Source organism: Pseudorca crassidens, chromosome 8 (genome assembly GCF_039906515.1).
Source record: "Pseudorca crassidens isolate mPseCra1 chromosome 8, mPseCra1.hap1, whole genome shotgun sequence".
In the NCBI taxonomy this organism is placed as follows: domain Eukaryota; kingdom Metazoa; phylum Chordata; class Mammalia; order Artiodactyla; family Delphinidae; genus Pseudorca; species Pseudorca crassidens.
The window spans coordinates 55859954-55886795 of record NC_090303.1 but is presented as its reverse complement, the minus strand read 5'-3'; the positions used below and the strand labels follow the sequence as shown (position 1 = coordinate 55886795).

General features: G+C 39.3%; 1 long non-coding RNA gene across 1 annotated transcript in view; it reads right to left on the bottom strand.

Moving 5' to 3' along the window:
- Nucleotides 1-4316: 4316 nt before the first annotated feature.
- Nucleotides 4317-26842, bottom strand: part of LOC137228596 (uncharacterized) — a 114854-nt gene continuing 92328 nt past the window's right edge. The window contains exon 5 of the long non-coding RNA XR_010945311.1: nt 4317-4506. This is a non-coding gene — a long non-coding RNA (uncharacterized lncRNA). The remainder of the gene's footprint in view (nt 4507-26842) is intronic.

Genomic DNA, 26842 nt, shown 5'->3' with positions numbered 1-26842 from the left:
GGAATAAGCTCTATAGACTGTATTAATGTTGATTTCCTGGTATTGATATAATTATACAAAAATTTTAACATTAAGAGAGGCTAGCTAAGGAGTACAAAGACCCTCTCTCCCTGTATCTTTTTGTATCTTCTTGTGAATATATAATTTTTTAAAAATAAGAGGTTAGAAAAAGAAAAGAAAAACCCTCTCCCCTACTCCCACCTCTATCTCCCACACCCCCTCACAAAAAAATTGAAAAATAACTTTTTCAGTTTAAATTTTAAATATCAAACAAGAGAGGCCTATTTTTCTTCACCTATAGACTTCTGTTTAAATTGTATATTAAATGAAAACATTCTATTAATATAATAATAAGGAAAAGAAATTAGGTCTATAAAGTTTTATGGCCCAAATTAACATACTCAAAAAAAGGCAACCACACATAAAGTTTTTAATGGGTTTAAAAAAACATATTGCATGGCAATCAACTGTTTCATTAGCTCTAATACTGCATACATTTAAATGTTTTCACATCATTTCTCAGTTTAATTTGAACCAATTGTCCACAGTTCAAATATGCTTTCTCTAGATTTCAAAACTTTCCAAATGTAAAAACTATTTTCCCCCAGTGGATACGCATAGTGAGTTAGTTAAGATTTCAGAAAATTTTCCTCCTTCCCTTGGATCAAAGGAGTTAAGTGTCCACTTGGATTCAACTCCAACTTGGATAATTCAGGAAACACTGCCGATCTGTAGAATGCTTTAGAGATAAAGTCTGGTAGAAAACTCAGAAGGAAAAACATGCTGAGACCACAGAGTGGGTATGACTCTGAAAAGAACGCTAGTGAGGAGGCTAGGAAAAGTCTGAGTTGCAAAGTAAATTAGCATGACGCAATAGGAATGAAGACATGTTAGGCTCCAAGAGTGAGTTATAAACATAAATATAGAATTCCCTAAAAGGGCTATGAAATGAATTATGAAGGCAAGACTGTTTGGATGTGTTGTTATTTGCAAATATCCCCTGGGTATTTTCATTTCCTTCACATGAACGTTAGCATAAATCTTCAGAAGTTAGTAATCTGTTCTCGCATTATTTATTCAGCACAATTAATTTCACTCCATCTTCTCAAGATGAATTTGTCCTATTCTTTGTTTTCTTTCTCCCTTCCTTAAACTAAGGATTCAAACCACTACCAGTGTATTTCCTGAGCAGAGAGAGAGCCCTTTCACAGCAGATCCTTAAAGAAAAGCAAAACTCACCCCAAACCTAATCACAGGGTCCTTGCACCCCATCTGGGCTGAGCTTCTGTGGATGGTGAAAGCTCCAGAGATCATACTTTCAGCTTACAGCCTCTCCCAGAACAGAGCAGGCCTGAGGAATGTGGAATTGGAACTAGCTTCCTTATCTTCAAGATTAAGAACTAGGGCTACCTTTCTTCCCCAGGATCCTACCTCTCTGCACAAGAAATTTCACACAGGAAAATCAAAGCTCCCCCCCAGCTCCCATCTTTTCAAGGGGTGCCACGTGAGTAAGTAAAAAGTGAGTTCTTGTCCCAATCTTTATTGTGACAAGAAAAGAAATAGAGGGTAATTTATGATAGCTCCTGACCCCAATTAATTTCTCTCGATTCATATATGAAGATCTTCATGCAAAAAATGTTCACAGCACTATTTGCGCCTTTCACTCCTGCCAAGTGACATCAACTTCTAGTATCCACTGAGTGGCAAAATACACAATGACCAAAAATGGGTCAATGAATTCAGGAAGTTTCTAATTTAATTTGTATTTTATTCATCACAGTAGCATAAAATACTGTTTAATTCACGTGTCAGGCCTATATTTACTTAGTTCACAGCCAATACATGGTATATGTATGTGCTGATGGATCTCTTATAGTAATTCTTCATCCCATTCCCAGGTTGGAAACCACTCCTCAGGGGAATGTTCTTGAACAGTGAGTTGAAAATTATTCCCTCTTACAGGAACATGTTAGGCTGGTATTTTAAAAGCATGACCATGGGTAATGCATGGGAAATTTAAAATATTATAAAAAATGTGTACAGTGTACAATGTAGAAGTGATTTGGAGGTTTCACTGAGCTGCTCTGGGGTATCATTCATGAGCACCAAATAAAGTACATTGCTGGATAGGTACATCACACATGGGACCCTTATGGGAAGGAAAGTCTTTTCCAGCTCCTGTAGAGAATCTTGTGCCACAATACTGCTTTCAGTCTCACTTACTCTGTTTTTGTTTTCCTGTTTCTTTTTTGATTTTTTGTTTCTGGTTGAGTTTGTATTGGCTGCCATTCTTTATGACTTTCATTGGAAGCCTGGTTTTGATTACATGGACAACAATCTGGTCTCTTGTCAGTGGCAGATGATAGATAATCTGTCTATTCGATGAAAGAAGACAAGAAATCTTGCCTCTTTGTGTTTATCTGTTTGTCTTGAAGGTATTAACATCTCCTATCTCCCTGTGGTTTTTCTTGTTTGTGCACCATTATGAATTAAAATCACTTAAGAAGAAAAAAATGTTCCTACTAGAATAGAGAGTTACCTGTGAATCAAGGAACAGCCAACTTGGTGGCTTTGAGATCTGCTGTGTATCCCTGGTTATCCTATTACCCAGCTGCAAGCTACCAGTGAATTTTCTCAACTGATGCCGTAGTTGTGAAATGGAGGCTGCTTGTTCTCTCTCTGTCTGTGCGTGTGTAAATGAATAGTCTTTTCTTTGCTTCACAAAGGGAGGGTAGTTAGCCTTTTTTAATGGTTTATGAATAATTGTAATCTTTCTATGTCTGGTAATAATAGCGCTCTCTCTCTCTCTCTCTCTCTCTCTCTCTCTCTCTATCTATCTCTATCTCTATCTCTCTCAACCTTAGGAAACTAATTGGACATAAAAATCTGTAAGGTGTGCAGACTATAGGGTATATAATTCAATCAAACAGATCTACCATTAGGGGAAGAAAATGCCCACAAAGATTTAAATTAATTAAACTGGTTTTGTATGGCTTTGAAAACAGAGAGCTCTGCCTCTGAAAGACTTCTGTGTAGTTTGCACAATCTTGATAACAACTATGTGGATGAGCCTGAACCTGGGTTGGAATGATTAGGGCAGGACCACTCCTGACTTGTCTGATGCTGTACAACCTCCAGAAAAAATAAAAGAGTTATGAATACACAACTTTTCTCTCCTCACTCAAAGGAATATAGATAATTATACAGAAATACCCAAATGACCCAAGTAAAGACATAAAGAAAAATAACCTTAAAGTCCAGCCCTTAGCTTCACTCACAATCTGACTGACCAAGAACCATGGAAAATTGCATACAATAAGATAAACATGTTGGGATAACTTGTCTACCTCCAGTGGAAATTAATATAAATTAGGATATATATTCTCTAAAATTTAGCAGCCCTCCATTTTGATTGGCTTATATGGAGTAGTAAGCACTTACATTTAAAATAAATCAAGATTTTCCAGAAAATAAAAAATTATTTGAATTTCTAACGTTTTAAATGTGCTAGTCCTTTGAGAAAGGACTTCAGACACTGACTGAAATGGTATCTCAGAAAAAAAAATGTGTGTGGCAGGAGAACAGTTTAGTTTTAAATTAAATTATTGCCCTTGGTTGCTGAGTTCCAAGATAAGAAGCAAAGTAATACAAGAAAAATAATTCTAACAGAACTTCAGTACTTCCAACAAAAGTTAAAGAGTTTTAAAATATGTATATAAATTTAAAATGAAGTTCAGACAGTATTTCTAATCAATGTGAATCTTTGACAAAATAAATTTTTCTCAGTATTATCAAAGCATGAAAATGTTGACATAATAACCTACTTTATGCAAAACTTGATTTTATTTTCCATGAAAAGTCTAACTATTTAAAGCTATCTAAATTCTCTAAAATAATTTTTATGGGTCAAGTAAATCATCATTTCCACAAAATATTTAGAATTATAGAAAATAAAAATCATAAATTCTAAATTGAATTAGTTAATCCATGTTTTTATTAAAAAGAATTAATTCTTATGAATTGGTACCAAAAAATTTAAGTATCATCTCTCTGGTAAATTCATAATATCAATAGGAATTGTGTTTTTCTTTATTGCATAAAATAAATAAACATAATTTCCAAAATATTTTTTAACTTTGAGAACTTTGACTATTATTAAATTGAGAAGTCTTGGGTTACTTGAACAATCCTCCAAAAATTAAAACTCATAAAAATAAAATGAATGCAAAAATACCAAGCGCCATATACATATGCCTCTTTTTACATGTAAGAGAGAAGCTATCAGTTAACAGGTGAACAAGACTGTGCAGATAACTTGGGGGCACACCGGCACACGTTTTGCTTTTCCTACCTTAAGAAGGATGAAACGGATGTAGGTGACCACAGGCAGATGTATTCCATGTGTGCAGGTGAGGCACAGCAGTCCAAACTGGAGCTCTGCTGGTTTGCAAGGTGCTTGTGCTGATGAACTTTTCTCAGCTACCTGCTTCCCAGAAGCCTCTGTACCTGTAGAATGAAGTCAATTACCTCTGTTAAAGGTTGGAACCAATATAAGAGATTGAGACCACTCTAGGTATAATCATTACAAAGCAAGAATGCATTTATAAATAGTGGATGTGATTTGCCTGTTGGCTTATATAGGAAAAGAAGATTAATTTTGTCCTAAAATTTGATCATTCAAGAATGTGAAAAGAAGTAGTAAAAATCAAATTCTGAGGGTATACAATGAGTTGTAGAAGATCACAGGGAAAATGAACTGTATTTTCCTTGGTTTTATAATATCTGCAAATAATGAATTTGTAAGTATTAAAATGTTTAACAAAATTGGCTTAATTTTGATGGATTTATAACCTTTTTCTGCTAAGGGACAGATAGTAAATCTTTTCAGTTGTGGGGGCCACTGGTCTCGGTTGCCACTATTCAACTCCTGTTGGAGCCCCAAAAGCTACCACGGACAAGTAAACAAATCAGTGTGACCAGGTTTGACCCCTTGGCCCCAGCTTGTGGACCCCAGAGACAGATAAAAGGCTGTGAATTCTTTAAAGAAAAGTGTTACATGGGTGGTGTACAAAAAGAGTAAAACTAGAATTCATACTCCTCCTGTTAAAATGACAAATTGATCTTTGAGTAACAGTTTGCTCTTAACAAGAAATAGTAAAGATCATTCTATACCTTCTCTGTACTCAGTAGCCTCTTAACTCTTTGTACTTGCTTTATTTGTTCTTGAATCAATTTTAACAAAAGTCTACTTTTGAAAAAGCTGGAATTTCTAGTAATGATAGTTTGCTATGGTTATTTTTTGTCTTGTCTGAGACTAATCATTTCTTACCCTTAGTCACCTTTTTTTTTTTAATCCAATGGATAATCATTATATTTATGACCTTGAATTTCTCTCTGTGTGTTTATTATCCCATATTCAGCCAATCACCATATGTTCTCCTCTAGATGGTTATTGCTGTCAGGGATATGCTTATAAGATTTACTTTTTGTCATTAGTTATTTCTTAATCATAATTATACACTGGCCATAAATGAGAGAAGACAGATGCATCATTTCCCCAACCCTGGCAGACAAAAAGAAATACATTCAGTGTCAAATAAACAGTGTAGCACATATGCACTTCTTTGCTTCAAAACAGTGCTATAATCAGGGCTGCTGTGTATGGTTGTGTGGACTGTATACTGCACACGTCTCAGGGACACCATTAGCTTCCTATGAATGGTATGTGTGGCACTGTGCAGTATATAACCTGCTAAGCCATATGCTGAGGCCCTTGATGAAATGTTTGCAGGACTTGGATCAGTCAGCATATTTCCAGGGGAAACAGGCAATTCTAATAGTAGTGTGTCTAATACCATGGTGTTTACACTAGATAGGCTACAACCAGAGATAAGATAAATCAAACTGAGGCAACCACCCAGTGACCATAACTGACATATTTCTCTTTGCTTCTAAATTCCTACCATCTAAGGATATAAGTGCTGTCTCCATTTTTTCATTGCCTTCAAAACTCCCTGCAGTACAGCTTCTGTTGATCCAACTTACTGAAACGGTGCTCTCTCAGGTCACCAGTGACATGATATGGACTGAATTTCCCAGTTATCATTTTCTTTGACTTCTCTCCAGCATTTAATTTTGCTGACTACCCTCCTTTTTCTATGCCCTTTCTTGCTGAGATGGTTTCTTTCTTTCTTTTTTTTTTTTTTTTTTTTTGCAGTACGCGGGCCTCTCACTGTTGTGGCCTCTCCCATTGCGGAGCACAGGCTCCGGACGCGCAGGCTCAGCGGCCATGGCTCACGGGCCCAGCCGCTCCGCGGCATGTGGGATCTTCCCGGACCGGGGCACGAACCCGTGTCCCCTGCATTGGCAGGTGGACTCCCAACCATTGTGCCACCAGGGAAGCCGCCTTAGTCACCTTTGACTTAAGCCCATACCTTACTTGCTATGACAAATATTTTGAAAGTTGCCTTTGCCAATTTAGGACCCACATTCAAAATAATTCCTCCTTATAACATAAACTAGCCTTTGGGATTTTCCAGATTGGATAATATCAAAGATTTGTTCCCTCTCCTTATAAAAGAAGAATTACTAGAAATAATTGGGTATGTCAGAAAGTCTCCATATTTCTACATACCTCCACAATATTTACCAAAGCCCCCAATAATAAAAGAGCTAGGACATCAAAAGGGAACCTCAACCTTCCTAAGTTAATTATACACAAATAAAATGTTATTAATATGAATTTGGGTTACCTAGGTACTTCAGAAGAGCTAAAGCAGAGGATATGGGGAAAGGCCTGATCTGGGAAGGCCCCATGGAGTCCTGCTCGGTTACAAGCAGAGGTCTTACTGCTTGCTGGGTACTCTTCTAAGTGCGCTACGCTTACCAACCGGTTTAATAATTACAATAACCCTTTCGGGTAGGTTTTGTACTGAACAGCAATCCGAGGCACAGAAAGGGGAGAGACCTTCAAGATGGCTGAGGAGCAAGCCGTGGAGATCACCTTCCTCCCCACAAATACATCAGAAATACATCTACATGTGGAACAGCTCCTACAGAACACCTACTGAACGCTGGTAGAAGACCTCAGACCTCCCCAAAGGCAAGAAACTCCCCACGTACATGGGTAGGGCAAAAGAAAAAACAGAGACAAAAGAATAGGGAGGGGGCCTGCACCAGTGGGAGGGAGCTGTGAAGGAGGAAAGGTTTCCACACAGTAGGAAGCCCCTTTGCGGGTGGAGACTGCGGGTGGCAGAGGGGGGGAAGCTTCGGAGCCTCGGAGGAGAGTGCTGCAACAGGGGTGCGGAGGTCAAAGCAGAGAGATTCCCGCACAGAGGATCGGGGCGACCAGCACTCACCAGCCTGAGAGGCTTGTCTGCTCACCCGCAAGGGCGGGCGGGGGCTGGGAGCTGAGGCTCCGGCTTCGGAGCTTAGATCCCAGAGAGAGGACTGGGGTTGGCTGCGTGAACACAGCCTGAAGGGGACTAGTGCGCCACAGCTAGCCGGGAGGGAGTCCGGGAAAAAGTCTGGAGCTGTCGAAGAGGCAAGAGACTTTTTCTTGCCTCTTTGTTCTGCGGTGCACGGGGAGAGGGGATTAAGAGCGCCGCCTTAACAAGCTCCAGAGACTGGCACGAGCTGCGGCTATCAGCGCGGACCCCAGAGACGGGCATGAGACTCTAAGGCTGCTGCTGCCGCCACCAAGAAGCCTGTGTGCGAGCACAGGTCACTATCCACACCTCCCCTCCCGGGAGCCTGTGCAGCCCGCCACCTCCAGGGTCCCGAAACCCAGGGACAACTTCCCCGGGAGAACACACAGTACGCCTCAGGTTGGTGCAACGTCACGCCAGCCTTAGCCGCCAAAGGCTCGCCCCGCACTCCGTACCCCTCCCTCCCCCTGGCCTCAGTGAGCCAGAGCCCCCGAATCAGTGGCTCCTTTAACCCCCATCTGTCTGGGCGGGGAACAGACACCCTCAGGCGACCTACACGCAAAGGTGGGGCCAATCAAAAGCTGAACCCCAGGAGGTGCGAACAAAAAAAAGAAGGGGAAATCTCTCCCAGCAGTCTCAGGAGCAGTTGATTTAATCTCCACAATCAACTTGATGTACCCTGCATCTGCAGAATACCTGAATAGACAACGAATCATCCCAAAATTAAGGCAATGGACTTCAGGAGCAACTGTACACTTGGAGTTTGCTTTCTGCATCTAATTGTTTTCTGCATTTATGTTTACCTTAGTTTAGTATTTAGAACTTATTATCATTGGTATATTTGTTTATTGATTAGGTTGCTCTCTTCTTTTTTTTATATATACATATTTTTCTCTTTTTCTCATTTTGTGTGTATGTGTATGCTTCTTTGTGTGATTTTGTCTGTATAGCTTTGCTTTTGCCATTTGTCCTAGGGGTCTAACTGTCCGTTTTAGGGTTTTTTTTTTAAGTATAGTTTTTAGTGCTCGTTATCAAGGTGGATTTGTTTTTTGGTTTGGTTGCTCTCTTCTTGCTTTCTCTCTTTCTTTTTTATTAATTACTTTTTAAATATTTTTTTTCTATTTTAATAACTTTCTTTTTTCTTTCTTTCTTTCTTTCTTTCTCCCTTCCTTCTTTCCTTCCTTCTCTTTCTTTCTTTCTTTCTTTCTCCCTTCCTTCTTTCCTTCCTTCTCTTTCTTTCTTTCTTTCTCTCTCTCTCTCCCTCCCTCCCTCTCTCTCTCTCTCTCCCTCCCTCCCTCCCTCCCTCCCTCCCTCTCTCTCTCTCTCTCTCTCTCTCTCTTTCTCTCTTTCTTTCTTTTTCTCCCTTTTCTTCTGAGCCGTGCGGCTGACAGGGTCTTGCTGCTCTGGCCGGTGTCAGGCCTGAGCCTCTGAGGTGGGAGAGCCAAGTTCAGAACATTGATCCCCAGAAACCTCCCAGTTCAACGTAACATCAAACAGCGAAAGCTCTCCCAGAGATCTCCATCTCAACGCTAAGACCCAGCTCAATTCAACGACCAGCAAGCTACAGTGCTGGATACACTGTGCCAAACAACCAGCAAGACAGGAACACAACCCCACCCATTAGCAGAGAGGCTGCCTAAAATCATAATAAGGTCACAGACACTACAAAACACACCACCAGAAGCAGTCCTGCCCACCAGAAAGAGAAGATCCAGCCTCATCCACCAGAACACAGGCACCAGACCCCTCTACCAGGAAGCCTCCACAACGCACTGAACCAACCTTAGCCACTAGGGCCAGACACCAAAACAAACAGGAATGACGAACCTGCAGCCTGTGAAAAGGAGACCACAAACACAGTAAGTTAAGCAAAATGAGAAGACAGAAAAACACAGCAGTTGAAGGAGCAAGGTAAAAACTCACCAGACCAAACAAATGAATAGGAAATAGGCAGTCTACCTGAAAAAAAATGCATAGTAATGATAGTAAAGATGATCCAAAATCTTGGAAACAGAATACAAGAAATGTTTAACAGGGACCTAGAAGAACTAAAGAGCAAACAAACAATGATGAATAACACAATAAATGAAATTAAAATTGCTCTAAAAGGAATCAATAGCAGAATAACAGAGGCAGAATAACAGATAAGTGACCTGGAAAATAAAATACTGGAAATAACTACCGTGGAGAAGAATAAAGAAAAAAGAATGAAAAGGACAGAGGACAGTCTCAGAGACCTCTGGGACAACATTAAATGAACCAACATTCAAACTATAGGGGTCCCAGAAGAAAAAGAGAAAAATAAGGGGACTGAGAAAATATTTGCAGAAATTATAGTGAAAACTTCCCTAATATGGGAAAGGAAATAGTCAATCAAGTCCAGGAAGCACAGAGAGTCCCATACAGGATAAATCCAAAGAGAAACACGCCAAGACACATATTAATCAAACTATCAAAAATTAAATACAAAGAAAAAATATTAAAAGCAGCAAGGGAAAAATAACATACAAGGGAATCCCCATAAGGTTAACAGCTGATCTTTCAGCAAAAAGTCCGCAAGTCAGAAGGGAGTGGCAGGACATATATAAAGTGATGAAAGGGAAAACGTTACAAACAAGATTACTCTACCCAGCAAGGATCTCACTGAGATTTGATGGAGAAATTAAAACCTTTACAGTCAAGCAAAAACTAAAAGAATTCAGCACCACCAAACCAGCTTTACAACAAATGCTAAAGGAACTTCTCTAGGCAGGAGACACAAGAGAAGGAAAAGACCTACAATAATAAACCCAAAGCAATTAAGGAAATGGAAATAGGAACATACATATTGATAAGTACCTTAAATGCAAATGGATTAAATGCTCCCACCAAAAGACATAGACTGGCTGAATGGATCCAAAAACAAGACCTGTATATATGCTGTCTCACATACAGACTGAAAGTGTGGGGATGGAAAAAGATATTCCATGCAAATGGAAATCAAAAGAAAGCTGGAGTAGCAATTCTCATATCAGACAAAATAGACTTTAAAAGAAAGACTATTACAAGAGACAAAGAAGGACACTACATAATGATCAAGGGATCAACCCAAGAAGAAGATATAACAATTGTAAATATTTAAGCACCCAACATAGGAGCACCTCAATACATAAGGCAAGTGCTAACAGCCATAAAACGGGAAATTGACAGCAATACAATCATAGTAGGGGACTTTAACACCCCACTTTCACCAATGGACAGATCATCCAAAATGGAAATAAATAAGGAAACACAAACTTTCAATGATACATTAAACGAGATGGACTTAATTGATATTCATAGGACATTCCATCCAAAAACAACAGAATACACTTTCTTCTCAAGTGTTCACGGAACATTCTCCAGGATAGATCATATCTTGGGTCACAAATCAAGCCTTGGTAAATTTAAGAAAATTGAAATCATATCAAGTATCTTTTCTGACCACAATGCTATGAGACTAGATATCAATTACAGGAAAAAAATCTAAAAAATACAAACAATGGAAGCTAAACAATACACTACTAAATAACCAAGAGATCACTGAAGAAATCAAAGAGGAAAACAAAAAGTACCTAGAAACAAATGACAGTGAGAACATGATGACCAAAAACCTATTGGATGCAGCAAAAGCAGTTCTAAGAGGGAGGTTTATAGCAATACAATCCTACCTCAAGAAACATGAATCATCTCAAATAAACAACCTACCCTTACACCTAACGCAATTAGAGAAAGAAGATTAAAAAAACCCCAAAGTTACCAGAAGGAAAGAAATCATAAAGATTAGATAGAAAATAAATGAAAAAGAAAAGAAGGAAACAATAGCAAAGATCAATAAAATTAAAAGCTGGTTCTTTGAGAAGATAAATAAAATTGATAAACCATTAGCCAGACTCATCAAGAAAAAAAGAGAGAAGACTCAAATAAGCAGAATTAGAAATGAAAAAGGAGAAGTAACAACTGACACTGAAGAAATACAAAAGATCATGAGAGATTACTATAAGCAACTATATGCCAATAAAATGGACAACCTGGAAGAAATGGACAAATTCTTAGAAAAGCACAACATTCTGAAACTGAACCAAGAAGAAATAGAAAATATAAACAGACCAATCACAAGCACTGAAATTGAGACTGTGATTAAAAATCTTCCAAAAAACAAAAGCCCAGGACCAGATGGCTTCTCAGGTGAATTCTATCAAACATTTAGAGAAGAGCTAACACCTATCCTTCTCAAACTCTTCCAAAATATAGCAGAGGGAGGAACACTCCCAAACTCATTCTACGAGGCCACAATCACCCTGATACCAAAACCAGACAAAGATGTCACAAAGAAAGAAAACTACAGGCCAATATCACTGATGAATATAGATGCAAAAATCCTCAACAAAATACTAGCAAACAGAATTCAACAGCACATGAAAAGGATCATACAACATGATCAGGTGGGGTTATTCACAGCAATGCAAGGATTCTTCAATATTCGCAAATCGATCAATGTGATAAACCATATTAACAAACTGAAGGATAAAAAGCATATGATCATCTTGATAGATGCAGAAGAAGCTTCTGACAAAATTCAACACCCATTTATAATAAAAACTCTCCAGAAAGTAGGCATAGAGGGAACCTACCTCAACATAATAAAGGCCATATATGATAAACCCACAGCCAACATCATTCTCAGTGGTGAAAAACTGAAACCATTTCCTCTAAGATCAGGAACAAGACAAGGTTGTCCACTCTCACCATTATTATTCAACACAGTTTTGGAAGTTTTAGCCACAGCAATCAGAGAAGAAAAAGAAATAAAAGAAATCCAAATCGGAAAAGAAGAAGTAAAGCTGCCACTGTTTGCAGATGACATGATACTATACTTAGAGAATCCTGACAATGCTACCAGAAAACTACTAGAGCTAATCAATGAATTTGGTAAAGTAGCAGGATACAAAATTAATGCACAGAAATCTCTTGCATTCCTATACACTAATGATGAAAAATCTGAAAGAGAAATTAAGGAAACACTCCCATTTACCATTGCAACAAAAAGAATAAAATACCTAGGAATAATCCTACCTAAGGAGACAAAAGACCTTTATGCAGAAAACTATAAGACACTGATGAAGGAAATTAAAGATGATACAAACAGATGGAGAGGTATACCATGTTCTTGGATTGGAAGAATCAACATTGTGAAAATGACTATACTACCCAAAGCAATCTACAGATTCAATGAAATCCCTATCAAACTACCACTGGCATTTTTCACAGAACTAGAACAAAAAATTTCACAATTTGTGTGGAAACACAAAAGACCCCAAATAGCCAAAGCAATCTTGAGAAAGAAAAAACTGAACTGGAGAAATCAGGCTCCCAGACTTCAGACTGTACTACAAAGCTACAGTAATCAAGTGAGTATGGTACTGGCATAAAAACAGAAATATAGATCAATGGAACAGGATAGAAAGCCCAGAGATAAACCCACGCACATATGGTCACCTTTTTTTTGATAAAGGAGGCAAGAATATACAATGGAGAAATCAAAGCCTCTTCAATAAGTGGTGCTGGGAAAACTGGACAGCTACATGTAAAAGAATGAAATGAGAACACTCCCTAACACCATACACAAAAAGAAACTCAAAATGGATAAAAGACCTATATGTAAGGCCAGACACTATAAAACTCTTAGAGGAAAACATAGGCAGAACACTCTATGACATCAATCACAGAAAGATCCTTTTTGACCCACCTCCTAGAGAAATGGAAATAAAAACAAAAATAAACAAATGGGACCTAATGAAACTTCAAAGCTTTTGCACAGCAATGGAAAACATAAACAAGATGAAAAGACAACCCTCAGAATGGGAGAAAATATTTGCAAATAAAGCACTGACAAAGGATTATCTCCAAAATTTATAAGCAGCTCATGTTGCTTAATATCAAAAAAACAAACAACCCAATCCAAAAATGGGCAGAAGAGCTCAACAGGCATTTCTGCAAGGAAGATATACAGATTGCCAACAAACACATGAAATGATGCTCAACATCACTAATCATTAGAGAAATGCAAATCAAAACTACAATGAGGTATCTGCTCACGCCAGTCAGAATGGCCATCATCAAAAAATCTACAAACAATAAATGCTGGAGAGGGTGTGGAGAAAAGGGAATCCTCTTGCACTGTTGCTGGGAATGTAAATTGATACAGCCACTATGGAGAACAGTTTAGAGGTTCCTTAAAAAACTAAAAATAGAACTACCATATGACCCAGCAATCTCACTACTGGGCATATACCCTGAGAAAACCATAATTCTAAAAGAATTACATAGCACAGTGTTCACTGCAGCTCTATTTACAGTAGCCAGGACATGGAAGCAACCTAACTGTCCATCGACAGATGAATGGATAAAGAAGATGTGGCACATATATACAACGGAATACTACCCAGCCATAAAAAGAAATGAAATTGAGTTATTTTTAGTGAGGTGGATTGTCCTAGAGTCTGTCATGAAGAGTGAAGTAAGTCAGAAAGAGAAGAACACATACCACATGCTAACACACATATGTAGAATCAAAAAAAAAAATGTTCTGAAGAACGTAGGGGCAGGACAAGAATAAAGACACAGACGTAGAGAATGGACTTGAGGACATGGGATGGGGAAGAGTAAGGGTAAGCTGGGACTAAGTGAGACAGTGGCTAAGCTGGGACGAAGTGAGAGAGGGCATGGACATATATACACTACCTAATGTAAAACCGATAGCTAGTGGGAAGCAGCCGCATAGCACAGGGAGGTCAGCTCGGTGCTTTGTGACCACCTAGAGAGGTGGGATAGGGAGGGTGGGAGGGAGATGCAAGAGGGAAGAGTAATGGGGATATATGTATATGTATAGCTGATTCACTTTGTTATAAAGTAGAAAGACACAATTGTAAAGCAATTATACTCCAATAAAGATGTTAAAAACATCTGAATATGTTTTAGAATTGAATATCTTTCAGACTTGGATAGAAATATACTGATGGTCACGTACAAAGGCTGGCACAATAACTCCCAACAAAGACATTTTTTCCAAAAATTAAAATTTTGTTTTTAGGTTTAAATATCTGTACTCATTTGGAACAATGATAGCACTCACATTGTGGCATGAGTTAAAAGGCCCTGCAAATTTGTCAATGCCCACCTTGTCCACAATATATTTTCATTGTAGGGTAGTCATTGAATAACTCCTTCTAAATTCCAAAATGTATCAATATTATATTCCAAGAGAGGAGTTCATCTTCCCTCTTTCTGTTATTGTTGTTTGTTATTGAGCTTATCACTGACCGGTGTGTTTTGCTTTTTCCTCAAAGTTGCCTAAAGGTTCCTGCTACAAACTACAGATTAGAAGTTTGAGTCTTCTGGAAGAAATATTAAAAGAGCCTCAGTATGCTGCATGTTCTCTTAACTAGTAATATTAAAGTAATAGAAAAATCGGTGTAGGTTTTCCAGGGTAAGCTGAAACTGTCATCACCAACAGACATCTGTCAGTCTGTACCAAAGGCCTAAGTCTGGACTCTTGGTCCAGAAGCAGATAAATTCATGAAATAGCCTTCTAACATTAAGATCAGCAAAACAAGAATTAATTTCCTAAGACGAAATGAAACTGACTCAGGTATGATTAGTAGCATATTTTTAATGGGCACATGAGAAAATCCTTTTTATTTCTTCTTGATCTGTCTCTAAATTTCAATTTAATAGGCTATACATATGTACATATGCGTATACATATACATGTATTAAATTAAAATGAAATCCACTTCAAATGGTATCTTGTTTCAACCAAACTCTCAAAATTCAGGAAAGAATTCTGTGAAAGATCTTAATAAGATTATAAGCTAATAAATAATCAAAAAATCTAAGATTTATGATTCTGGAAAAGGTGACATAAATTGATCAGTCTTTTCTCCAAAATAACTCAAAATACAGGTAACAATGACTAAACATCATGCAAAGAGTTTACTAATGTTTTTACTTTCTAAGACCATGTTATTTACGTATTTTTCGTAAGAATATGCCTATCTTTCTACTAGAATATAACTGGAAAAATTGAATTTATAATCTTGACCATGCTAGAAATGTCACATAGAAAAAGAAATTTCATGTAATTGGGTATGATAAGCCAATGATTAAGGATCAGGAGGTATACATCATATGTGAAAATGATCCCTATAAATTTTCTACAAAAAAATTGGCTTGGCACTTGTTATGTGGCTCATGAAATCCTAGCTTTATTGATGGTAAAGAATGTCATGTCCTGGCTAGCCAGGAACAGTGGTACTGCAGTGAACCTGGGAGAGGAGAATTGGATGGCTCTTGGTTGCAGTAGATAAATTAATAAAGGAATAAAAATACTTCTAGCACATAAAAAGGATAAAGATTCAGCCCTGAAGGCTTTATAAAACTTTCAGACAGAAACTAACTCCCCAGCCTTAGTATCCTTTGGCTCTAGTTTTATTAACATCATAAGGAGGTATTTGTGCATTAATAAACATCCCTTGTTACATCTATGTTTGTAAACCAGCCAAATAAAACATCAAATTAATGATGTGAATTATAAAAGTGCTAACTAAACGTATGTGATCAAATCAGCACGTCTGGGGGAGAAGTAAGGACTTGGAGAATTGGAAAGCAAACTGACACCTTGTTCTGCCTCCTTAATGAGTACTGCAAACCATTCCCAGCCCACCGCCAGAAAGTACTTTGCACTGGAGAACTACAGTAACAGCAGCAAAACAAGAAACAAAAACAGGATTGCCCACTGTAGCTCTGACTCTCAAAATACAGGCATACCTCGTTTTTTGGCACCTTGCTTTATTGCGTTTTGAAGATATTATGGTTTTTTTTACAAATTGAAGGTCTGTGGCAAGCCTGTGTTGAGCAAGTCTATTGGTGCCATTTTTCCAACAAGATTTGCTCACTTCATGTCTCTGTGTCACATTTAGGTAATTCTCGCAATATTTCAAACTTTTTCATGATTATTATATTCGTTACGGTGATCTGTGATCAGTGATCTTTGATGTTATTATCATAATTGTTTCGGGGCACAATGAACCACACCCATGTAAGACAGCAAACTTGATAAATGTTGTGTGTGTTCTGACTGTCCCACTGACCAGCTGTTTCCCCATCTCTCTCCCTCTCCTCAGGCCTTCTTATTCCCTGAGACACACCAATATTGAAATTAGGCCAATTAATAATCCTACAATGGCCTCTAAGTGTTCAAGCAAAAGGAAGAGTCACGTGTCTCTCACTTTAAATCAAAATTTAGAAATGATTATGCTTAGTGAGGAAGGCATGTCGAAGGCCAAGACAGGCTAAAAGCTAGGGCTCCTGTAGCAGTCAGCCACATTGTAAATGCAAAGAAACAGTTCTTAAATGAAATTAAAAGTGCTACTCCAGTGAACACATGAATAAAGAAAGCAAAGCAGCTTTATTGCTGATATGGAGAAAGTTTTAGGGGCCTGGATAGAAGATCAAACCAACCACAACATTCCCTAAAGCAAAACCCTAGTCTAGAGCAAGGCCCTAACTCTCTTCAATTTTATGAAGGCTGAGAGAAGTGAGGAAGCTGCGGAAGAAAAGTTTAATTTAGCAGAGGTTGGTTCATGAGGTTTAAGGAAAGAAAGCATGTCCATAACATAGAAGTGCAAGGAGAAGCAGCAAGTGCTGATGTAGAAGCTGCAGCAAGTTATCCAGAAGGACTAGCTAAGATAATTAGTGAAGGTGACTGCGCTAAACAACAGATTTTCAATGTAGACAAAACAGCCTTATCTTGGAAAAAGATGCCATCCAGCACTTTCATAGCTAGAGAGAAGTCAATGCCTGGCTTCAAAGCTTCAAAGGACAAGCTGACTCTCTTGCTAGAGGCTAATACCGCTGATGACTCTAAACTGAAGACAATGCTCATTTACCACTCTGAAAATCCCAGAGCCCTGAAGAATTATGCTAAATCTACTCTGCCTGTACTCGATAAATGGAAGAACAAAGCCAGAATGACAGCACATCCAGGCTTTGCTGAATATTTTAAGCCCATTTTTAAGATCTACTATTGGAAAAAATATTCATTTTAAAATATTATTGCTCATTGACAATGCACCTGGCCATTCAAGAGCCCTGATGGAGATGTACAGGAGATTAATGTTTTCATGCCTGCTAACACAACATCCATTCTGCAGCCCATGGATCAAGGAGTAATTTCAGCTTTCAAATCTTACTAAGAAATACATTTCATAAGACTATAGCTGCCATAGATAGTGATTCCACTGATGGATCTGGGCAAGTAAATTGAAAACCTTCTGGAAAGGATTCATCATTCTAGATGTGATTAAGAACATTTGTGATTCATAGGAAAAGGTCAAAATATCAACTTTAACAGGAGTTTAGAAGAAATTGATTCCAACCCTCATAGATGACTGTGAAGGGCTCAAGACTTCAGTGGAGGAAGTAACAACAGATGTAATAGTAACAGAACTAGAATTACACATGGAGCCTGAAGATGTGACTGAATTGCTGCAATCTCATGATAAAAGATGAGGAGTTGCTTCTTATTGATGAGCAAAGAAGGTAGTTTCTTCTTCATTCCTGGTGAAGATGCTGTGAAGATTGCTGAAATGATAACAAAGAATTTAGAATATTACATAAAGTTAGTTGATAAAGCAGCTGCAGGGTTTGAGAGGATTGACTCCAATTTTGATAGAAGTTCCACTGTGGATAAAATGCTATCAGGCAGCATTGCATGCTATAGAGAAATGGTTCATGAAAGGAAGAGAAAATCGGTGCAGCTAACTTCATTGTTGTTTTATTTCAAGAAACTGCCACAATCGCCCCACCCTTCAGCAACCATCCACCCTGATCAGTCAGGAGCCATCAACGTCGAGGCAGGACCCTCCACCAGCAAAAAGATTATGACTTGCTAAGGCTCAGATGGTTAGCACTTTTCAGCAATAAAGTATTTTTTAATTAAGGTATGTACTTTTTTTTTAGATGTACTGCAATCTCATACTTAACAGACTACAGTCTACAGTAAACATAACTCTCATATGCACTGGGAAACCAAAAAATTCGTGTGGTCGCTTTATTGCCATATTCACTTGTGGTCTGGAACCAAACCCACAGTATGTATGCCTGTATATGAGACCTTGAGCCATTAGGTCATGACTCCTTAACAAATAGCAACAAAAAAACTTTCTTCCTGACTTCTGAAGTCCTGATGTCTCCAGATATAAAATCACCTTTGAGTCCATGACAATCAAGTGAGACAACTGCTGTTTTCCCACCACAAACATACTATAGTAGTCTTGGCAACATTTCTTTTGTATACATATAGCTGATTCACTTCATTGTACAGCAGAAACTAACACAATATTGTAAAGCAATTGTACTCCAGTAAAAAAATATATATGTATTTCTTTTCTTTAAAGAACTGTTAATATAAATATTTTATTTGGAGAGTGGCCTTTAAAAGCCTGGACTCCCTTGCAAAATCTCTTTGCAAGTAAACTTCTTTTCTGTTCTGTTTTTGTCTCTGTGGCTTCCTTCTATGTTTAAAATCCCTACACTTCTTTCCTGTAGCCCCTGCAAAATAGTTTTGACAAATTCCTTGTGAATCTGCTTCAGATACCATGACCCTGGCTCAGCTATAAGTAGCAGGCAGTTGCCCTTTGACAGTCCATGAGGATGTCTGCTCCAAGGTCCTGGGAAGGCTTGAGCAGCTCTGAGCCTCGGTGTTTTGCACCTGGCAGTAACATGCAGCCATCTCTCTGACACCACCTGGTTATCATCCCTTTTCAGCTCCACAAGTTTCTTTTGACATAAATGCTTTCCTTCTGGTTCAAAAATGACGCTGAGAGGGAGGAGAGAGGAGGCAGGCTCAGAGGAGGTCTTTGGATATTAAATCAGCCCAAGCGTAGAGAATCCACAGGGGATTAATCTTCTATTTCCTTTCCATTATGAGCCTGTCTATATGGACAGTCGCCCTGCCTCACAGCCATTATCTGTCTCTTCAAAAAGTTAATGCAGCTTCCAATTAGATCTTTTTTGTTCTCCTGTTAATCTTCGTTCTTCCTCTGCTGTCATCCTAGTAAGCCAAGTCTCAATTAGCCAGCCTGCTGGTGGTTACCATCTTGTCGCTTCACTGTTCAGACTTTCTTTAATTTTCCTGGAGCATGCCAGCCCCCTTCCTCTCTTCTTCCCTCCCTCCAAAGTACTTTTGCTAAAACTGCAGCCCGTGATGTCTCAGGCTGTATTATTCTGCAGGGCATGGAGGGCTGACAGGTAGGATGTCTTTTTCAGTAGGTCAAGACACACTTGCATGTTAGGAATCTTAGTAGATGAGAGTTTTCTACTGGTGCTACCAGGAGTCTATAACTGTCCCAGTGAGACCCTCTCATGACCCTGTATACCGAAGGAGTTTAGGAAGACCCAAAGCAGACTTTAGTTTTAAAAATACAATTTTATGGTTTTGAAGAACCTAGGGGCAGGACAGGAATAAAGACACAGACATAGAGAATGGACTTGAGGACATGGCGGGGGGAAGGGTAAGCTGGGACGAAGTGAGAGAGTGGCATGGACATATATACACTACCAAATGTAAAATAGATAGCTAGTAGGAAGCAGCTGCATAGCACAGGGAGATCAGCTCCGTGCTTTATGACCACCTAGAGGGGAGGGATAGGGAGGGTGGGAGGGAGACACAAGAGGGAGGAGATATGGGGATGTATGTATATATATAGCTGATTTACTTTGTTATACAACAGAAACTAACACACCATTGTAAAGCAATTATACTCCAATAAAGATGTTAAAACAAACAAAAGGCTTACTAAACTCAAAAAAAATACAATTTTAAAAAGAAGGAGGAAGATTCAGGCTCTCAGTTTCAATTATGAAAGATGATTAGTTGAACCCACTTATCAGCAAATCTCACCACAGCAATTAACTCAAACTTCAGAGTTCTATTCTAATTCTTCCAGCCACTGAGTGACCTTGAGTAGGCTTACATCACATTTTGAACTGTTTGCTTGTTTATAAGACTAGGGGTCTTCTGTTTAACTTAAAGCTGAAAATACAAATGTATGCTCTTTAAAGCACACTAAAATGAGTACATGGGGAAAGAGACAAGGACAATGGGGGGAAAAGCTGTCAAGAGAGGTCCACAAAATTGAGAAGCTGGAGTATGGACCAAGGAATTAGAGGATACAAGAAAGTAAACACCAGCCACCATCAGAGACGGATGAGAGTGAGAACCGAGCCACTTCATGATGCAGACACTCAGAAAGACTCACAGGTTGGAGACACTCAGAGCCAAAGAAGGTGGGAACAAGGTGGGAGCCTGAGAAAGGCAGAGGGGAAAGGAGAGGCATTGAAAGTCACTGGCAGAATATTAATCCCCAGCTCCCTCCCAGCCCACCAGCCAGACCTCCTACCTGCCCCCTTCCATTGCAGGACACTGGAGCTTTATTCTGGAGTAAAAATGGAATCAGTGTCTCTAGACCCCAGTGCACCAGGCAGTGCAGAGGCATCTACTGAAAACTGAGGCTAAGTGGATAAATGGAAGTCGACCTACTGAACCAGAAGAGCACCAGTCCCCTACTCAGCTTAAAAAATACTCAGCTAAACAGTGGGCAGCCAGGCAGGAGGATACCGATAAATGCTTCTCAGGAGAAGTCAAATGGTCCCAGAAAAATGATTGCAGGGGAGGAAAAAATTCCTCTACTCTCTTAGATTCAGTGGCTGGGAATGAAAAATAAACTGAAAGAATGATATATACTAACAAGAGAAAAAAGGATGTGTTAACATGTGCGTCATGCATACACATGGGAGAAGTCAATGATGAGTCATTCAAAGAGGTGGTCAGAACTTGAGGTTTATATAGCATCTCAACAAAGAACAATAAATTTGTGGAGAAGTGATAAGACAAAGGAAAAGAGGTTTAGGCATTTAGGCATGACAAACTGTGGGAAGGTAAGTATATGGCGAAAATAATGGAAGATAAGAGTTATCTAATATTTTGTTATGTAGATTCGTCTTGGTGCCCGTCTCTGGGTTGCTAAGAGTCTAAAGGTCTCTCCTGGTGATTAAGAATTCTACCCTTCTTGATATGGGAAAGGGAGACAAATTTATGTCCTGCTTTTAGGCAAATAGGGGAGGGAAGAAAGCTTTCCTTGCATATGCTTCTTCCCAGGTGCCTTCAGCTCAAAATAATCCTCAGGCCAAAGTGGCATGTTTTGAGATGGCCTATTCTGATACCCTATATGACCCACAGAAATGATCCACAAGTGTTGAGTATTTGGGTTTCCCAAAGAGATGGCCAATCATTCTACATGAACTCTATCAAATGACAAGTACATATACACACAGCTTTCAGTCAACTTTTAGCACCTTGCTCCTAAATATGAAAACATCAAAAACATCCTTAGATATCCAAGGAGAACCTAACATGAAAGACCAAGAATCAAACATACAAAGAGAAGAAAGAAACTCAAAGGAAACAAAGATTTTGTAGGCAACAGAAAAAACTAAAAATAAAGAACAGACCGACATAAACTATAATTAACATCCTCAGCAATAAGAGAAGATACTGCATCCCTAAAACAAGATCAGTGTATGGAAGGAAGGGAAAGAGGTAGGGAAGGAGGTGGGAAAAGGAAGGAGAGTGGAAGGGAGGGTAAAGAGAGAAGAAGAGAAAATCCAGGAACCAGAAAGAGCTTTGGGGGGGAAAAGGCATCTGAAATTTTAAGAATTCAAAAGAAGAGCTGGAAAATGAAGTTGAGAAAATTGCTCAGAAAATAGAACCAAAAGACTAAATAAATAAAATCAGAAAGAAAAGTTTAGAACACTAGAGAACTATTCCCATGACCAAATCCGATTAATAGTTCCAGAAAGAGAAAATAGAGACAACAACAAAATTATTAAATAAATAATACAAGAAAAGAACTTGAACTTCCAGTGTAAAAGGACCCATTCAATGCCCAGCACAATTAATGAAAAGAGATCTCCTTTATTGCACATCACTGTGAAGTTTCAGAATACCAACTTTAAAAGAAGGATCCTCCTAAGAAGAGTGAAGAATCAGAATGGCATTGTTCTTCCCAACAGGAACAGTGAATGTTTGAAGGCAGTGAAGCAACACATTCAAAAGTCTTACAGAAAATGAACTCTATGATTCTATATCTATTCAAACTATCAGTTAATTTTTATGAAGAAATAAAATTATTTCAGACACACAATGTCTTTAAAACGTTACCTCAATCCATCCTTTCTCAGGAAGAAATTTTATCAGTTAGGAATTGTATAGTTATAGAGCCAATTGCAGTCAGCTTAAACACATAAAGGTTTGTTTCTTTGTTTCTCTAGTAAAAATAAGTCTAGAGGTACAGAGTCAAGCCAGCATGTGACTCCAAGATATCATCAGGGACACAGTTCATTCTATCTTTAAGATTGCTATTATTAGTACATGCATCCTCATGGTCACTTTATAGCTCTCAGAGTACCAGCTATCACATCCATATTCCAGGCAGAAGAAAGAGGAAGAAAGAAGCAAGCACAGAGGGCAAAAGAGCTATCTCAGAAATCCCACAAATTTGTATATCACTGACCATACCTATCCATAAGGGAGCCTGGGAAACATAGCTTCGTTATTTGCTAAGCCTAATAATATAAGGATTCCATTAGATGGTAAGAAGAGGATAATGGATATTGGTTAGGCAACCAGCAGTGTAATGAAAGATACGCTCCACCAAAATAAAGGGACAAACCAGGAAAAAAGGAGACATGATATTCGAGACACAGATGAACTAACGCAGTGAGGGACAGTGGAAATACCTGTGCAGCAGGCTGAGAAAACAACTAGTCTAGATGGAGGTTCCAGGAGATATGTGTCTACGTGTGACTGGAACGCCTGGTGTGTGTAACCAGTACATGAAGTTTTAAAGTTTTACAATTCCTGTTGGATAATGTGCTAGAAAGCTTAGTAAAGGGGGGGAAAGTTGTACAAGGAAGGAAATCTAATCACAACATATACTTTGCTTCATCAATGAACAATACATTTTCATAATAAGAAAAACACCCAATTTATTTAATCAAAAATCAGTATAATATTCACAGGATGGAAAGAGAGACAGTAGGAGCATGGGAGATAGAAGAAGTCTAACTTCTTTTATAATAGGAATTTATTAGATATCTCTAAAAATGATAAATTAAGAAATAATATAAACATGCTGTTTTAAAAGCAATTACCGGGCTTCCCTGGTGGCGCAGTGGTGGATAGTCCGCCTGCCGATGCAGGGGACACGGATTCGTGCCCCGGTCCGGGAAGATCCCACATACCGCGGAGCAACTAAGCCCGCAAGCGACAACTACTGAAGCCCACGTGCACCTAGAGCCCGTGCTCTGCACCAAGAGAAGCCACCGCAATGAGAAGCCCACACACCACAACGAAGAGTAGCCCCCACTCACTGCAACTAGAGAAAGCCCACGCACAGCAATGAAGACCCAACATAGCCAAAAATAAATAAATAAAATAAATAAATAAATAAAGCAACAGCTAAAAGTTTGGGGAAGGGGATTCATAGGGAGGACAGATGTTCTTCATTATGTCTTAAATTACTACTTTAAACAATGCATATGTATTATTTAGATAAAAATTTAAAATAGTTTTTAAAGATTTAATGACTAAGGGAAATGTTCACAATATATTATTCAGGGGAAAATCAGGTTACAAACAGTATGTATAGTAAAATCCCAATTTGGAAAGCTTGTGCAAGGAGTATATGTGCAAGAATAAAAGCGTGACACAGAAAGCACATGCTATTTGTTACACACAGGAATACAAATGTACATAATAAAGTCTGGAAAAACACACCCCAAATGGGTAATAGAGCTCACTTTACCACTGGGTCAGAGACTAGCATGTAGCCAATGGTAAATGGGGACTTAAAATTTTTAATGGTGCTTGAATTTTTGTGAGAATATTTTTATATATTTTAAAGTGACAGACTTTTAAAAAGAAAGTAGGGGGAAATGCCTACATCATCTCTTCAGAGCCATGCTTTCTCCATGATTCTATAACCCAGGTGGCACCCAAATCATCCTCTTCCTTCTCTTAACCCAACCCCTGTCCTTAGAGCTGAAAGTTCAGGTAACAGCTTCCCTCAAAGCTGTATGAGATGCATGACCAAATGCTAGTTTTTATAGGAGGAACTATTCTCCTACGCATCCCCACTCCAATGTGTTCTACTTCAACCTATGCACAGAGAGGAATTTCCACCAACATTTTCTCACTGGGAAGGAGCCACCCCAGTCCTGTTCTCTCTCCCTCCCTCTCTCCCTCTCCCTTTCCCTCTCCTTCTCTCCCTCTCTCCCTCTCTAAACAGCAAGCCCCCAGAAGAGCTCTCACTCCTTTCTCCCTTGGCTAACCTCCATGTGCCACTAGGAGAGACAGGAAATTATTGGATCTGCCTTTATGATGTGTTGGGCCTGGGGCTCTTCATGTTCCTATATGCACAGTTACCATACATATGGGGTTCCTCTACAGGAACAAGCCCCACTCCAGCTTTTTGTCTCTAGCCCTGGGCTTGTCTCTTTGAACCAGCGAGGAGGGAAGAGCTTTTGCCATTCCTCCATTGAGTTGTACCAGTGTGATGGCATGAATTCTCACTTGAATAGGCAAATGCACACGTACATGTGTGTTAAATTTCTAGAACTGAATTTGAAATCTGTGCACCCAATATCATAATTCAGCCTGCTTGTTCATTCTGTGTTCTCTCCATCTGTAGCAGCAGTGACCTTTGGGGTCAATTCATACGCATGTTTCTGTCACAGCCTAGTCCTGCTCTCCCACACTCATTCCCTACCACCTGGATTGACTCCGGTGCCCTGGGGACCTTCTGCAGCCACAACCTAATGTCCACCAGGGAAGGTGTGTGTCCCTATTCTCCCAATCTCAGTTGGTGCTACATAGATGGCCTTAGCTGGTGGGCTGTTCTTGGCATCGTTGGTGAGATTCCGCTTTCACCTCTGTGACCTGTTGTAGTCAATCTTCAAGGCGGTTGCCAGGTTGGCCTTGGCTCTACTGGAATACATGTCCCATTCCTGACTGGGGTCTTCCAAAACAAACATGCTCCTTCTCTCCCTTGGCTAACCTCCATGTGCCACTAGGAGAGACAGGAAATTATTGGATCTGCCTTTATGATGTGTTGGGCCTGGGGCTCTTCATGTGTCTATGTGCACTACATCTCCACTTCTCTGTGTTGTCGCCTGTATGTGATGGCACAGTTGGAGCTGCCAGTCTTGAAGGGCCTCGTGGGAAGCATGGCACCAGTGGATCACTCTTGGATGCCCGAAATGCCGAGGCTGGCTTTGCCTTGAGCCCAGGGCTTTGCTCCCCTTCCAACACTTGGAGGATTAGGAGAGAAGGGTCAGAGCACAGAACCTAATTCTTTTTTTCTGCCCAAACTTTGTCTTCCTCTTGCCAGTCTCTAGCCCTTTCCTCTCAACCTCAGAGCACATCTACCACAAGTCTCCTGCTCTGTCTGTCCATGCTGATGAATAAATCCATATTGTCCCAAATCAGGGAAAGGGGCTTTGTTTTTTCACCTAAAAACTAAAGAATAAAGTGTCTTTGACCCTGCTGTAAACTGTTCCTGGTATCAACATCCTCCAGCCAACCACCACCAGGAATACATGAGTAGTTGAACAAGTTGAATTTATTCCTTGCTGCAAAGAAAAAGAAAAAAAAAGCACACCATGGGGAATTATGATGCACCTGAGTAATAGGGGGTTACAGAGAACTTCTTGTGGGATTTTAGCTTGTGTTAGGTGATTCTGCAGAGGGTTTAAGGAAGCAGAGTTCTGCTCTGAATTGGCTGCTGCAGGAAGTGGAGGTGAGGTAATTCTATCTTAGGGTATCTTAACAAATCTCATCTGGAGAGAGGGAAGACTAGACCAAGGCTAAAGTCACACTTGGCAATCACTCACATTAACCAGAAGAGGAATGGTTGATATTTTGTGGTTTGGACAGTGTCATGTTTTGCCAGAAGTTGACATGATTGTAGAGTGGTCTTGTTTTTGTCTTGATCCATCATGACCAGTGTGGCCTTGCCTTAATGTTGATATTCTGTGATGTTGTTCATATTCAACAGGAGAACACCAAGGCCTAACTGGCTGGCTTCCAGGTTCCAAAGGCTGCTTGTCTCTTTCTCACTGGTTAGCTGCAAAGGTCTGCATGTGTACCATGTTAAGCGGGAAATGGCACATCAGTTGTGAACTTGAAGGAGCCTGCCACACAAGGCCTAAAGCTGATGCTGCAATTTGTTCCTAATTTGGTTCCATGAGTTTGATCTCCACTGGTCAAAACTCAG